Raw genomic sequence first — 17,329 nt, 5'->3', positions numbered from 1 at the left:
GCAGAGCTCTGGTCTTAGAAGGACTATACAAGGTTGGTGTTAGATGGTCTTTCCTGAGCTTTCCAAAAATAAACTTCCCTTTGCCAAAAGAAAGGTCCTGAAAGGTCCTATGTAAGTAGAACTTCAGGTCCTGAAAGGTTTTATATAAGTAGAGCTTCAATCAGAGAAGCTCAGCCCTTAGTAGAGCTCTGGTCCTAAAAGGCCAGCCTGCTAAGTCATGTCCCAAAAATACCTTACCAGGTCTTACTTGAGCATGGAAAAGAGTTAGTCCTAAATGGTCTAAGCTAGAATGTTCGATTGAGAACAAGTTGATGTATCCAACTATGGTATAACTTGATTGACATAAAAAATGTAAGAGGGTAGTCCAGACTCCAAATTGATAATAGAACCTATGTGAATGGCTTGATGCTAGTCATGAACCAATGCCTTTGGCTACAAGTATTCTTTGATTTTATTAATTTAGACAGTGGAACTAGTCTAATAGAAAAAATGAAACCCTAACCTTAGCAATTTCATTCTAATACCCGTTGGACCCAACTCTACTCAAAGATATCTCTGGCTAAGGAACTATAAATTTTGTTGTTTATATTAACCAATACTAAGGTTCTAACATCAAATAACATTATTCTGATTATTTCATATTTGGTTCATTGATTCATCAAATACAAGCATGTTTGTGACTAATTTCATTGTTGGTTTGTACAGATGTGAGTAACACGAGTAGAATATGATGAATGTGGCCCATCAATTGTTCACAGGAAATGCTTTTAGTCCATCCTGTAGTTTCCAGTAGAGAGTTCATTGTTTCCTGAATCTTGTCGAGTAGTAGTTATTGTCGAGTAGTAGTTATTTTGTGAGAAAATGGTTTGTTGGCTCCAGGTTTGTAAAAGTATGGTTGAGGATATTGATTTCGGATTAACTACATACAACTCAGAGACAACTAGATTTCTACAATATTTATGTTTTGGGTTGATCATTATGGTTTGGCAATTATGTAGGAAGGAAAATGGGTTGTCTATTTATTATTTCTTTTGAGATGCTTTAACTATTACTTATATTGAACAAATAATATAATGTTCCTTTTGTCTCCTAAAATGTGCTTGGATGTATGAATTGGTCACTCCATATTAACTTACAGAATTTCAATTCTCATTCTTGGTTGTTTGAATTGGTTACATGTATATTAACTTACAAAATTTCAATCTTCATGAAACAAGTTTTCTTGCCAATAAAAAGGCACAATATATGTTGAATTGGTTACATATATATTAGCTTACAAAATTTCAATTTTCATGAAACAAGTTTTCTTGCCAATACAAAGGCACAATAAATGTTACTTGGGAGTGGGAGCGACATTTTCAGAAGCTCCCGGTTTGGGAGCGAATCCTAGAGCAATTTTTAAAAAATATATATTTTTTATATTTTTTAATTTTTGATACATATATGTCAACAAAAACATGTAGAATGATGAATTAGATATAAAAAACATAAAAAAGCATAGATTGATCATTGAACCATATCACATCAATTATCTAGACGTTATAATCTTCATCAACCATGTCCAGAAGTTAGTAACATACATATTACAACTGCAACATATTGAGTCTCATGAATCATGATTCATCAAATTCAATCTTAAAGTTTCAACTTCAAGCTTTCAAAATTGAAAATTAAATATATAACATTTATCATCATTGATCACCAAAGTTGTACTTGTAAGCTAAGTTTAGCCATTACAAGAAATAATATCTTAGATATTTCTAAGTTCTAAGTTCTAACTGTTAACATGAAATGAAACGTTATAAAATGAAACATGAATAATGAAATGAAACAACTTTAATCTTTCACGAAGCATCATATTCATAATTCACAATCATTACCAATTAGTTATAATTGCCAACTTCAAATTTCAAATTTTCATTGTCACAGTCATATATTGTTTACAAAAAATATCATTATGATATGAAAGAGTCAAGAGTCAAGATTCAAGGACTCAAGACTCAATAGTTATGAAAACTAATAGAAATTAGAAAATACAAGTAAACTGTAAATCTACATGTGGCCCTTGCCACAAGAGTCTCTAGGAGTATAAGTAGGTTGTGGTGGTCTTCTAGGAGTCTCCCGCACAGACCGACGACCAGAAATAGAAGACACATGCCCTCCATGTGAGGGTGTAGATGGAGGTGGCGACAACAAAGGAACCATACTCAGAACTCAAGCACTGCTACTGGATGGTGGAGGTGGCATGGCTGCTACAACTGCTTCATCTTCATCCCTTATAAATTCCTCTTCCAGTTCTTCAAGATGTATAATTCCATCCTTCAAATTGTCTTCCTTTGGGTGGTTGTCCCAGATTTTATATGTGGGATCCTCATAAGCCCGATCACAGTAATGAATCAACAACCTCAAGTTGTAGTGCACATAAACCAAGCTTTCTGCCTGGTTTTCATTGAGTCTGTTTCTTTTCACATTATGTATGAAGCTGTAGGTGCTCCAACACCTCTCTGCAGAAGAAGTATTTACAACTTGTGATAGTACTTTTTTTTCCAATTTTGGCAAAAGTCCTTGGACGCCATATGTTTCCCACCATGTGAGAGAATCAAATCTGTCTCTCTCTTCCATTGCATGGAAGTTACCAAACGAACTAGTGCCACTGAAGTATTTGCCTATTTCAAGGCGCACAACTGCACATTCCTCCCTGTCAGGTATCAACTTTTCTAATGCTTGCAAACGTCCATTAGTTACCTCTGCATCTAAATGGGGTTTGGTCCTAATCCCACCCCCTAGTGCAGGTTGGCCCAACCAAGATGTAGAGTAGTATTTTGGTGTAAGGATATATGCCAAGCAATGTAGTGGAAGATTAAGTCTATTCCACTGTTCACACACACACAATCGTGAATCAGTTTGTACAAGTCGGCATCTCTGTTATGAACAATATCTTTTATTTTCCACAACATGGTATCCATCTACTCATACACCTCGAAAATCACTGGTTTATCTGTATCTGCAAGCTGAATCATGTGATAAATGGGCTTGGTGAAATCCAATACTTGCCTCGCACTTGTCCAAAACTGACCATCAAGAGCGACCTCCTCTACCAGTTCAAAACCTCGCCTGTCAGCTGCATTTGTAGCCCTTTCCTTTAATACCTGCCAATGTGGACTTGATACCATGCTAGCTAATGACTCTCTTACCTTCAAAAGGCATCAGAAGGTGAGGTAATAGCTACCAAATCTGGTCTTCGCAATCTTCAACAACTCCAATCTTGAGTGACTGCGGAAAAGGTCATGGGTATTGCTATGATTTGTAATAAATTTTATCATTTGTTTGCCTTTCTTGTACAAATCACCAATCCATTTGTATTGTGCATTTTTGTTCTTGACAATATCATGAATCAAAAGGTTCAATGTGTGAACCAAACATCTAGACCAAAATATGTTGGGGTATTTATCCTTAATACTTGCTCTCATTGCCTTACAATTAGGAGCATTATTAGTGATGACTTGGATGACATTATATGGTCCAATATGGTCAATTGTTTCAAGTAATGCTTCTGCAATGTTGATGGCAGTATTGAACTTGTCTGAGTAATCATGTGCAGTTAGAAAGATGGCACCACTAATAGACACAGAACACTTATCAATGGCTTGCATTTTACATTTGTCCATCCATCAAATACAATGGACACCCCATGGTTAGTCCAAGAACTTGTCATTCTATTCAAAGAATGTGATATTTTTGCTTTTTCATGATCAAGGCCAACGGTTCTTGCCTTGTCATACCGAGGGATCTTATATCCTTTAGGGGCATCATTTATGGAAGAAACCATTTCATGCCAATAAGGTGAGCAAAGAACATTGAATGGTATCCCATATGTATAGAGAAACCTTTAAACCTTTGAATCCACATCATTCCTACACTCCTCATCAAGGAAATCTGATATGGTTCTACGCCTTAAAGCTGATGACCCTATGCCTCCATATCCACTGCCATGGGAGGATGCTGAAGGAGTTCTTTGTGCTTGTGATTGTGAGCTTGGTTCAAAGAAACTCCTTGATTTTAGATTTGTATTGGGCTTCCTCCTCTTCCCTTATGTATTTGGCTCTATCTGCTGCTGACACAGTTGCACAAGTTTTGATTCCTATTTGTTTATATCCATACCATGGTCTTTTCCCGCAGAGGTGTTTTTTAGCACAGGTGTATGAACCTGTGTAATTATTGTTGCAATGGGGGCAATGAAATTCAGTGGTTCCACCCCCTTTCCCTGCTTCAGGCATGTTAACATATTTCCACAATGGGGTTTGGTCTTGTTTAGATTTTTGAGAGTCATGTTCACCCTCCTCCAACTCCTCCTCACTGGGGTTTTCATCAAATCCACTTTCTCCAGCTTCTTCATCCCCCTCTTCATTTTGGCCCCTCCATTTCCTACTCTCCAGCACCATAATAACCATAAAAGGGACCAAGAAGAGGAAAATGCCAAGAAATATAGCCAGGTCCATGATGTTTGATATTTGTAGGCTTTTGAATTTGCAAAATTTAATGGGAATGGGAATGAGAATATGAATGAGAAAATTAATTTAATTTATTTAGATTATTTAATTTAATTTAATTTATTTAGATTCATGATCTTTTTACTAAATAAACTAAACTAAACTAAATTACTAAATTACTACCTAACTAAGGTTTAAAATACTAAATTATTAAGTTACTAACCTCCTTACAGGCTTGCTCCTTGCTCCTCGGCGCTCGCTCCTTGCTTCTCCTCACTCCTTTGCTCAGTCTCCTTTTCTCTCCTCAACTCATTCAAGTGACAATGAAATATTTTATTGCCCCCAAGTCGTTTTAAAACAATTTTATTTATTTATTTATTTTTTTTTTTTTTTTTATGTCCACGGAAATTTTTTCACGCGAGTCGCTCTCGGCGTCGCGCGAGTCGCTCCCGAAGAAAAAAATTAAAATCTCGGGAGTGATTGGGAGCGATTGCTCCTTGATCGCTCCCGAGCTTGAATTTTCGCTCTAGGAGCGACGAGAGCGACACTCCCGATTTTGGCAGGGAGCGGAAACTTTTTTATTGGGAGCGCGCTCCTAACCCGCTCCCGACCCGCTCCCGCCTGGAGCACGGATTGGGAGCGGGTTTGAAGGGGTGGGGCGAGTGCTCCCCCACAACTATGGGCACAATATATGTTTATATTAATAGAAAATGCATATATGTATATGTTTCAACACTTTTTTAGCACAATATTAGGAAACATATAATTCCTTTCATGCTTAATATGGAGTTAAAAAATGAAAGTGAAAAAATATTTCAACGAAATTATAAATAAAGTATTTTAATATTCATTTTAACTAAAATAATGTTATATCAACTTTGTACATAGAGAGTTTTTATTCCACTCACAATTAGATTTCTGCACATGGGGTTTTGGAAAAGGTATTATTTACAAAAATATATTTCAATGTGAATCATAAATACAATATTTTAATGTCTACCTTAAATAAAATATTTGAATATCACCATGATGGGGGTGGATGAGGGGCATTATGAGGGGCACGAAGGCACACCTCATATCCTCCTCGAGAACTGAATCAAGGTACATATGGCATGTGTGACGCATGCGACCACAGTATGGATGTTCCACGATGGCTAGTGTTAAATCTATATGTACGAGGGTAGGTGGAGGGAAGTTGTTAGTGAGTATGGGCATGCGTTTGTGCAGGCCACCAACCTGTGCAAACTTTTTCGATTGTGGATTTCAGGGATATAAGTGATGTTTGTAAGTGAGATTGTTCTTGGCACTCTATAAGAGGTTGTCAAAGTCTAATATGGGACCCTAGAGAGGATTGTAGCTGGAAACTCCATTGTGACAGGCTTAGCAAGGAAAGTGTGAGGAGATTGCATAATTGGTTTATGAGAGCAAAGATATTGTTCTGGTGCTTGTCTCTAGTCATCCAGGAAAGTCCATAAAACAGATTTCTCCGTCTCTATAGTGTCATTGTATATTGTGTTTGGAAGGAGGTGATTAATAGTCAGGCTAGCCTCTAGGCCTTACAATTTCTGGCTAAACAAAGCTGGGCCTTTCGAGCATACTAATCCTATTGTCATGAAGTTTGTGGGTTATTCGCATTTGTTTGGAATTCAGGGTCAGTGACTTTCATGTGGGAGGTTAGATTGGGTTTACAAGATCATTTAGTTCAGTCAATTGATAGTGACGGGAAAGATCGTTGGTGTGGTGCTCCCAAATTCCTTCTAGTGGAGTATCTTTGTTCAAGGGTTGCTTGTGGGAGAGGATTGTCACAAAATTGGGCTGGAAAATGGGATCTTTGGTGCAGGATCCAACTTGTTGGGGTTGGTGGAGACAACCCTTGCTAGAGATTATCACCTACTAAAGTAGAGCGACCCTCGAAGCGTGGGAATGTTGTAGTTGGTCGTTGGGTGTTGGCGGACTCTTGGGCTCATGGTGTAGCAAAGGAGGCTTGAAGTTGGAAACAACAGACTGGAGGGGTGGGGAAGATGATTAGGCATAGGGGCAAAGTGAGGATAGGGATTGGACCGCAAGGGAAGGGGGCGAAGCATAAAAGAGAATATGTGGTAATGGAGGGAGGAGACATCCAGGATGTAGAGTTTGATGAGATTTTGGCCCATATCTTAGTCAGTCACCTAGTCATGTTCCCCTTCCTACACTCCTTGACACCTTGGAAGCACAATTGCAGCAAGTTACTCTGCTCCTCGAGCAGATGAATCATGACAGGCACGAGGATCACAATGAAATAATTAATTTCATGAACGATCTTCAACGCAATCAATGGAATATGTAAGATCGACTATCATCACTCTGAAGAGGCTAAAGGAGACTAGGTGAACACATGGAACATATTGAGGGGCACCTACCACATGTAGAATTTCACATTCATGGGGAACTCGGGCATCCAGAGCCTTCAGGTAATGATCCAGGTCCTCCTGTTCACTGATGTTTACGGGTTATGTATATATCTTAGGGTTTTTTGGGCACACTGGTGTTTCCAGTTCTCAATTTCAAGAAGGTTTTGGCATTTTGGAAGTATTTTCTGTGTTGTTATTTTGGCCAACAAATTTGATGGAAGTGAGGTCAAAAGAACACTAATTTATGGACAAGCACTCTGTAATCTTTTGACAACTTAATATAAGTCTTTGATTGGCATATATATATATATATATACAGATATTTTGAAAGTATATATGTGTGAGTAAAGCAATTGAAAATAAGAAAGTTCTTATAGTTAAAATGTTTCAATAGTGTGTTGCTCAACATTATGGAGCTGTGTAATTCCTTCCATGCTCGTGACACATGTCATGTTTGTATGACTTCTCCACAAAGAAAAATAATATTTATAACATTTTAATAAAAAAAATAATACATGATATTGTCCATTGTTGAACTTGAAACACTTTTTCCAAAAAACACATTATGGCTAAGACCAATCAAATTATCAAGGAAATTAATCCTGTAATCTTACTATAATAGAGATCAAATTTTGTTACTTTTACGAGGTGCCCTAAAGATTTGTTGCAAACGCTGGTCATAATAGGGCTCGCATAGTGTTGGTATTCTAGCCTTTTGAATTCTTATTGTACATCATAGATTTATTTCATGTCAAATATAATAAATCTCAGAAGCCACTAACTACTGACAGACATTCATTTTGAAGTAATAATGTTACTGTTATGAAATATCTTCTTAAAGTTGCTCCAGAATTTTGTGTCATTCGTACTTTTTGCAATAAACAGTTGGGAAATCCCATGAAGATGAGACAACTCAGGTAGCAAGATGCGTGCTTGGAAACAAAAGAAATAAATTTAAAACGCGGTTGGGAGAGCTCAAGAAAATATGTTAGCACAAATAGGTTAGTACCCATACTATAAAAGGAGACTGAAATTAAACGCAGGGTGCACACCGAACATTAAATGATAGTATCATGTTTAGATCATCTTCTATATTTTTGCATTTTTTGAACAGATTCAAATGGACATGAAGTTTTTCGGGGTAAAAATCCCAAAAAGTGGCCCAAAATCTAGTGATAAGGAGGGGAAGCAATGCAGGTAATTTCCACTACAACTTGATTCCATATTTTTACAAGTTCTTAACATAAATGGTAATTTTTTATTAAATGGCTGTTCACAAGTCAACATCTCTTTCTACCTGTTGTAGAGCTTCTTTAACTTTAATTGACCTGTTATTATAGTTAGAAGGTTATTTGTCAAATTTCATATCATAGCTATTTAAGTCTTGTCACAACCTATTGCTTATTTCCCATTTCATATCTATGATATCTTTGTCTTATTGCCACCTCATTATATGTAATGGTTTTTTCTTCAACGAAAATGGGCACAAAGGTTCTTTAGCCAAAATTTAAGTTTCTTTCACACGCCACACCCTCATTATTTGAGTATCCTCATCCTACAACACCTCCAAAAACAACTTCTACAGTAAAAATGCCAACGGTTGTTTTGTATCTATTAGCAAAGGCTAAAGTGAGAACAAAGAAAGAAACAAATCAGAAAATTGCTATGGATGAGGGAAAGATTTTTGGTGAAGAAAGACCAATGAAAGGCCCAAAATCTAGTGATAAGGAGGGGGAAGCAATGCAGGTAATTTCCACCTACAACTTGATTTCGTACTTTGACAAGTTCTTAACGTAAATAGGATATTTTTATTAAATGTAAGTTCATAAGTCAACATCTATTTCTAGATTTTGTAGAGCTCCTTTTCCATTCATTGAACTGTTATTATAGTTAGAAGTTTATTTGTCAAATTTAATATCATAGCTATTTCAGTCTTGTTGCCAATTATTGGTTATTTCCCTTTTCATCTCTATCATATCTTTGTCTTATTGTCACCTTATTATATGTAATGGTTTTTTCTTCAGTGAAAATGGGCACAAAGGCTTTGTATAGAATATTATAGTTGAGATATAGGAATGGAGTGTATCACACCATTGTTGTTCATGGTCATGGTTGTATTCAGAAAATCAGGGTCAATTTAACATTGTTATTTGAAGTTTATTTCTCCTTCATTTTATGATCTTGGGCTTCTTCTCAATTTTCCCATCTACATAACCCACTCTTCCTCTATGCTTATTCAGGTTAATTTAATTTTTGCAAGTGGATATTGCATCTTCAGTAGCCATTTTGTGAAATTATCTCAAATGTACCTTCAACATTATTATTTGTGTCCTCATAGGGTGATCAAAAGCCTATTTTCCAGGTCTTTATATTGTTATTTTTCATGGTAATAAATGTTGACTAAATGATCTTGAACATTGTAAATATATCATTTTGAAACATTATAATGTTGTGCAAAGATTGCATTGATTTTACAAGACACTTCAAGCTACTATTTCATTTTCTATTGGCTTGCCTTACGGTGTTTTCTTTGCAACATCAGGTGCAAATGCTAGTTGTATTCATGTTGTACTAGCTATGAAAACATATATCACACTCATACACAAATTTTTAAGAACTGTCAAACAAGTGTCATCACGCTCATCCTAAGTCCACCCTATGTGTTGCACTTATCGCTTTTGTCCTAGGACAGTCTCAGAGAGGGTAATGCTTTGTATTGTTGTTTCGGTGGTCTATGTTGTCATGTCAGTGAAGTATGATAAGTGTGTGATCACAAGTTTAAGTTCCTAACAAGTTCACCTCTCTCCCACACTTAGTCGTTTCCCTGAAAATCCTTCTGCCAGGGAAAACTCACCTTCACTGGACCCTGACTAAGCTATGCACTACACAGTCTCAACCCCCAGTGATTAAAACTTTTTTCTTGGAACTGTATAGTGCACAATCAATGTCCGCCAGGGTAGCTGTATTGTGCAATTCCAGAGCTGAGTAGCCTGCCTTCATCCCCAGAATTGCGCAGTAACTTCTTCCAGTCTGACCTGAACTGTAAATTTTTCCAGATCAGTGATCAAGGTTCTTCCATTCCTATTGGAATCCCACAATGCACAAAATACCAAGCCTTCCTTGCCTCCCAGAATTGTGTAGAAGTGCCTCCTTAGTGTCCTCCCTCAGCCGAGACTCACTGATCTAAAGAACTATCCAGACCTATCCTCCCAGGCCTCTCTGCTACCCAATCCTACCTTGTCTTTGAAAATTGCGCAATCCTACCTCCCGATGTCCTTTGCACAATTTTCACCAATAGTAAGGACTGTGCTCCGAAGCTCCTCATCCAAGCCTGAGCTGCACTCTGTGGAGTCTCAGTGACCAACCTTGTTATAGATCCATTTGGGTACATCAGATCCCAACATCTAGATCAATGTTTTAGGGCTCATCAAACCCTAATTTTAGTTGCTTCATGCCCTAAACAAGTCATCCCTTTGAATTCCTCCTTCTGAGAAAATTTCATGACTTGAAGACATCTAGAAATAGCCTCTAGAGGGACCAGCACAAGTAAGCCCTTGTAAAGGTGCACTGCAGAGTAGTTGAGTCTACTACCAGCGTGCTGTGCAGAGCACTTAGGCTTCCTTTCAGCTGCGCTGGGTGAGAATGAGCGAAATTCACATAGGGTTTGGGGAATATTATTATCTTTTAGAGTCATCTAGAAGGTTCCCTCACTTATCAAATCTTATGAGCTCGAAAATCGATGAGGAATGAGTTAAGGTGCATCATATCTTCTCATCCCATCCTCCATGGAACTAATTCTAAGTACGGAAGGCCTTTCAATGCCACCATATATGACAAAAACTCCTTCATCTTCCTATAAATTGACCACTCATATAAGTGATCAGGGGCTGGATTATATTGAATTGTAAGGAGATAATGCTACTATGAGATTTGTCTTTGAAGCAAGTATTGTAATGCTACAAGTTTGTCATGATTTTGATGTGATGTGGATGGGATCCAAGCTGGAGGAATGGCTTTGAATCAGACACCAATGGTTCTAATTCCTTCTTCTATCTACTAAAGTGTTTGAACCTTTTTCCCATATGTCTGTATTGTTTCATAATTATTATATGTGTGAATTGTATCTGATTCCTTTCACTTATATTCAATAGATCGTGTGCTTTGATTGGTTCTTTGTTTTCTGTTGTGTTTGTAGGGTACTTCTCAAGCGTATTAAGTGCTGGAATGAGCGACATAATCGTTACAAGGGAGACGAGAGGAAAGTGGAACTACAAGTAGGTCTTCTTATCTTCTCATCTTATCTATTGCTTATAGGAAAAGTCGAAAAAACTTTAAACTATTGTTCTAGATACAACTACTTATCTAGGGAATTAGTATTTATCCATAGATACCAAATTCTCCAAAACAAGTTGGCGACTCCACTGGAGAAGATCCTCTCTCCTAGTAGCTTATCCACCTCCTAAGACATACTTGTAGACCTTATTTGTGTTCATATATTGTAATTCAGCTCTTTACATTGAAAAATTGGTCAAAACTGTGTCAAATTGCCTCTTGAAATGGCTTACTATCACCAGCGTAGGCTTGTGAGGGACACAGTGCACTGCAGAGCACCCCTGGCTTAGGGACAGTGCTCTGAAGTGCACTGTCTCCCACTCTGGGCTACGCTGATCCTCCTAGGATCAGTTTCCCACCTTTGGAAAGTGTTTTTGCCAACTTTTCTCTGTTTGTTTGTTTGTTGATTGATCAATGAATGTTATGTCTCAGAAAATAAGTTTCTATCTCTTGGTCTAGCCCAACTTTGATTGGATTGATTAATGTTTCTTAATGTTTTCTTTGTCATTATCGATCGATAGTCAAAGTTAGAATATAGTTGATTAATCTTCATTCGAAAGAAAGTGTCGTAAAGTCTTCTCTTCCTTTGAATTAGAACTGTCGTAAAAGTCTTTGTTCTTATGAAAGATTGATTGATTGTATGTGCATATTTCCTTTTGTTCATATTCAAATTATGGAAATTGAAAAGAAATACATGCATGTTGCATTGAAAAAGTTTGTGTGTGTTCATAGGAATAATGTATAGAAATTTCATTTAGATTGTGCTCTTTGCTCTTTGATCGCAAGAAATCTGATTGCTCTATCCCTAAGTAGCTAGGATTTTCATCATTAAATTGAATGAAAAGAATGCTTATCATGATAGTTGCATTCCTAGGAATTTCAGAATACATCACGTGGTGAACTTGAAAGGCAAATTCCTAAGCAAGATCAACTTAAAATTAACATCAATTTACCTAGTGGATAATTGTCATTAACGAGAACATTTAGTGGTTCTAGGCTAGAGACATGTTCCGACGTTGTAAAACAAACCAGCTCTCGCTAAATTTTCTACAATACATCCCAAGTGTGATACTTTATTCCACGTACATGAATATATCGTAGCTCATCCACGTACCTTTGAGTATATAGGGTAGTTTTATAGTATGTAAAGTATATGGGAATGTTCTCACTGTGCGGTTTTGCATTAGACAATGCTTATATAGATTGGGCCTCCATGTACCTTCGGGTATATATGGAAGGAAAACTCTAGGTTTCTATCGATCCTTAAGTAACCGAATTGGCCACCTTGTACACTGTGATACACTGAACACTGCATTCGGGGAGATTGCCTTCCTGTACTTCTTGGTTTGTCAGGAGGTATTCTGTAGTTCACAGTTTCTTGGTAAACCTTTTTCCTAGTATACCCCTTTTTGTTTATATCTCTTTTGATAATAAAATTAATTAGCAATTGTGGAGGAACATCAACCCTTACCCCGTCGTTCACAGAGAATAGCGAGCAAACCGCCTTTGCTGCCCGAAGCTACACCTATTTAGTCAAAGAAGTCTTGCTTAACTGAGTCTAGTACATCAAGAACTCCTATTTCTTCATCTAAATTACCTGAATCATCTATTTCGATAAGTACTGAGACTCCAGTTACTCCAACCATTTCTGATACATCCATTTCTGAAGAAGAAGTTTCACAATTACCTGAGGACATTAGCATTGATCCTAGTGAAAAAGTAACTAAGGTTTTTCAACAAAAAATTGATCCTCAACTTGAAGTTACTCAACAAGAAATTAATTCTAAACCTGAATCAGTTCAACCAGAAGTTAATCCAAAACCTATCCCATTTCAAACAAAAGTTACATATGAACCTAAAGTTGTTCAAGAACCTCTTTTTGAAACTATTGTTCATTTACTCGAACATCTGGACTTCGAATTTGAACATTCAGAAGTTGTTACTTTACTAGAAGACGATCAACCGGTTACCCCTCAGACATCAGTAACTATTGAAACTTCAACTTTATCAACACCAGAAATCTTTTACGGACCAGATGGTGAAGTTCTTCCACCAGGTTTAATTGCTATAGAGGAAGAATTGGAAGAATATTCTACACCTGGAACCCCATTCCACTTTGGAGCTGGGCTTTATCTTTACCCTCATACTCCTCATTTTACTGCTCCATTTGATCTTGCTTATTTTCAAGTACCCGTTGATTCTTTAGGAAAACTTTTGGGTCAGTTAGCTATGGTTGAACAACCATCAACATCCCAGACTATATCATCTGATGCAACTGTGGTAAAATATTCTATTGCAACCTCTTCGATGTTTTCTACCACACCTGTGACACACCTATATGGTGAATCGTCCGTCCTGGTTGGTTACCAATCTTTATCTCGAACCCACTCAGGGGTTGCTTCTACAGCATGGTCATCACCCATGTCCTCAACCGAAATTCTATCTGGTTCTTCTCTAACAGGAACTCAATAGTTTGATCCTACATACCAATATCAAGATGGGAAATCTGGTCAGCAAAGTCCTATGTATCCATTGAATATTGGATTGCCACCATATGGAGTGAAATATGCTTATTAACCGTATCCTCCTTATTCTGGAGGACCGTCATATGGTAATATCCTGTAGTATTTAGGTCAACTTGGAATTAGAGTTTGTCAATGGCAACCAACAATGCTAGTTCAACCAAGGTTTTTGTATCCAACACAACCAATGCAAACTGTGTCATATATTCCTACTATACTTGTTGTTACTATTGTACCTTAGTCACAAGCTCGAACTATTGTATCTCAACCAGTACAATCTGGTCCTTCTACGCCGCAACCACAGGTTTTGAGTCAAGAGGTTCAAGTTTCTCAGGTTTTTGTACAACAACCACTTGTTTCTGAGGTTCAACAACAACCTCAAGTTAGTATGCCCTTATCTGGACTGACCCAAGCTTACACTGGTATAGTTTATTCACAACCTAGCCAACCTTTCATTGATGGGCAACAAAAACCGTTAAATCAACAACAATTGTACCAACAACAACAACAGCAGTTGATTCAACAATCGTGGCAGCCTCAATTTCAACAACCCCAATTCCAACAATTCCAACACCAATTTGGACTTGCCCAATAGGCTCAACCTGGGTTTGGGCAATATCAAGCTTACCAAGGTCCTGGTCAGCAAGGCTTTGCAGGTTATGGACAACCACAAATTCAAACAAGTTATCAACAACCACCTTATGCCAGGCTTGTTCAACAACAACCTTACCAAGGTTATCAAATGTAGATGCCCTATGTTGGTATTTAAAGACCTATTGCTCAGAAAATTCCATCATATCCTGGGTATGCTCAACCTGACTTGAATCAACAGTTGCCATTTGTAGCGACTTTAGAATTACCAGATTTAAATCGACTCACTAATGATCCAATCTTATATGCACCTTGGTGGCCGATAATTCCGCATAAGTTACCTTCTAACATTTCAAAATTCAATGGAAATCCCAGAGAAGACCCATCAAATCATGTGATTACCTTTCATTTATGGTGTTCATCAAACTCCTTAAATGATGATTCGGTTAGACTCCGTCTTTTCAGAAGAACACTGACTGGACCGACTGCTAAATGGTACATTGAGTTACCAAGATCTTCATTTGACAACTTTATGACTTTAGCCACTACATTTCTGACCCACTTCCAGTTACCTATCAGATACGAGGCTAGAATGAAACTCCTAACCAACTTTAAACAAACTACTGCTACCCATATATCAGATCATATTCATGAGTCGCGGCGTCATCGTCGAATGGTTAAGACATATGTTCCGGATTAGCTTTTAGCTAAGTGGTTCATAAAATCCTTATTGCCATCAATCACCGAGGATGTGGCAAAAGGTGGAGTTGTCACATAAAAGAAAGTAATTACTCGTGCCCAATACTTGGATTTGATTTATGCACAATCCAACATGCTATATGACAAAATTCCCAATGCACCCCAACTAGCTTTCACTGTTCCTCCTCCTCTACAATCGAGTAAGGACTCTCATGTTAGCGATGGTGTGATTGGTTCTTCGAGCACACAAATGGCATGAAGACCATTTGGTCAAACTCTTGCCATTACTAATCAAATTACCAATGCATCAGAAAATACCCTTGCTTCCAAAATTAATGTCATGTCATCTGACAAAGGAAGAAATCAAAAGCAACCAGGAGGTAAGAAAAAGAGGAAAAACAAAAAGAAATAAGATAATTCCCCTCAAGAAAAATCATCTGATTCCTCTACTTCGGCAAGGAAACCTCGTTATCCATGTATAATTTGTAATGACGAGTATTTTACAAGAGATTGTCCACACCACTCAGAGGTCTCTAAAATTATAAAGACTTCAAACACATCTACAGTGTTGACTGATCCGTTTCCAAACTCGGAGACACATTTGGATGTGACAGGCCATGCTTCCACATCCTAAGTACTCATGTTATCCATCACAAATCCACAAAACAAAGCTTTGGTGTCAACGAGAAACAAAGATTATGGGAATCCACCGTTATCGTCGAATAATCAGGCCACTGATCAACTTAATCCTTCGACTTCGACTTCATCTGAAAATATTCCACCTATTATACCAAAATTGACAATAAAACCACCAAAGGGAGTTGTGTATAAATTGACATTTAACCCTTGGGCTTGAGCAGCTCAGAACTATAACATAGTGGAAGATCTTGCTCACTCACCTTCTGCTATGTCGACACTCGAGGTGTTACAAAATTGTCCCTCCCAGAAGTAGGCTTTACTATCAACAATAGGTGGAGTAGATCCTACGGATTCCAATCTTGTGGTTTTTAACCATGCGGAATATACACCACAGTTATCAGTGCAGTTAGCTTTCCTAATTCAAGTAAAATCTCTCAATAAGAATGTTCACCAAACTATTATTGATGAGGGGGAATCTACGTGTATTATGTCAATGAGCTACTGGAAAACACTTGCTTCACTGTCATTGTCATGAGCACCAACCATGTTAAAAGCTTTTGATGGAAGAACATATACTCCTTGTGGGATTTTTAGTAGCTTGCAAATTGAACTAGGGGGAAAAATAGTTACTATTGAAGTTGAGGTAGTTGACAGACCCCTCGATTACAAAATTTTACTAGGAAGGCCACGGGTATATGCTATGGCTATTGTGGTTTCGTTGTAATTTCATGCTATTGCATTCCCTCATAAGGGTGGAATCACAGTCATCGGTCAGCTAGCATTCTTTGCCAATAGTTCAAAAGATACAGGAAGCATTCCATTGGTACACTAACCCCCGCCGTCACTTCAAAGTGTTGGAGTAGGTCTTTTTAAAGGTCCTTCCCTAATGGGTACTTTTATGCTACAGTCACCATCTGATTTGGCAAAAGTGGCAAGAGTAGAGAGTTGCAACATGATTTCCTCCATCTCATCTGGTTTAAGGAGGATTACCAACGATTTTGAAGTTGATAGTAACATTGGGGTAATGTCGCTAATCCCCATTGAATTAGCATAGCAATCAATTTTTCGGGCTAATGTGGCAAACCCAAATCTGCATTCACCAATTGTATGGGTAAACCATTCGTTAGAATATGGTACTTCTTCAGATCCTTTCTCACATATACATACTATGGATGAAGGAATCATCCAATCAATGATGATAGGAGAAGAACCTTGGGAAGATTAGCATCATTGTTCCCATCTTCCAGATGACATCGAAGATTATTCAAATGAACTAAACCACCCTTCAATTTTTGATTTCCTTTCGAATTCAGTTTTCATAGACACAATAGAATCTGAGCGAAACCTGTCAAATATTGAAGAAATGATTTCTATTAATATTTCGACCAAGCCTAATATTATAGAGAACATTCATGTCGACAAATCTTGTTCTCCATCAGAACTCGATAGTTTTTTTTTCCGAGGAAAAAAACCGCGCTTTTCTATTAATCAAGAATAAAAAAGCTACAAAAAGGAATGAGTAAACATTCCGCAAAGAGTGCTGGTACCCAGATGCATGGAAGCAATCCGTACACTGCCGCAAGGGCACGAGTGCTATTGCACCCCACACAACGTTAGGAAACTAACGTGCACAAAGAATAAGAAAAGAGAGAAGAGGAGAGAGAAA

The 17,329-nt window shown here is 37.6% G+C and overlaps 1 pseudogene; it reads left to right on the top strand.

The window, feature by feature from the left end:
- Positions 1–771, top strand: part of LOC149194644 (actin-like) — an 81,418-nt pseudogene extending 80,647 nt beyond the window's left edge.
- Positions 772–17,329: the final 16,558 nt, after the last annotated feature.

Source organism: Pinus tabuliformis, chromosome 2_2 (assembly GCF_031772625.1).
Source record: "Pinus tabuliformis cultivar Carrire ecotype Pingquan chromosome 2_2, CPIR1, whole genome shotgun sequence".
Classification (NCBI taxonomy): domain Eukaryota; kingdom Viridiplantae; phylum Streptophyta; class Pinopsida; order Pinales; family Pinaceae; genus Pinus; species Pinus tabuliformis.
This window is presented reverse-complemented; position numbering and strand designations above follow the sequence as displayed.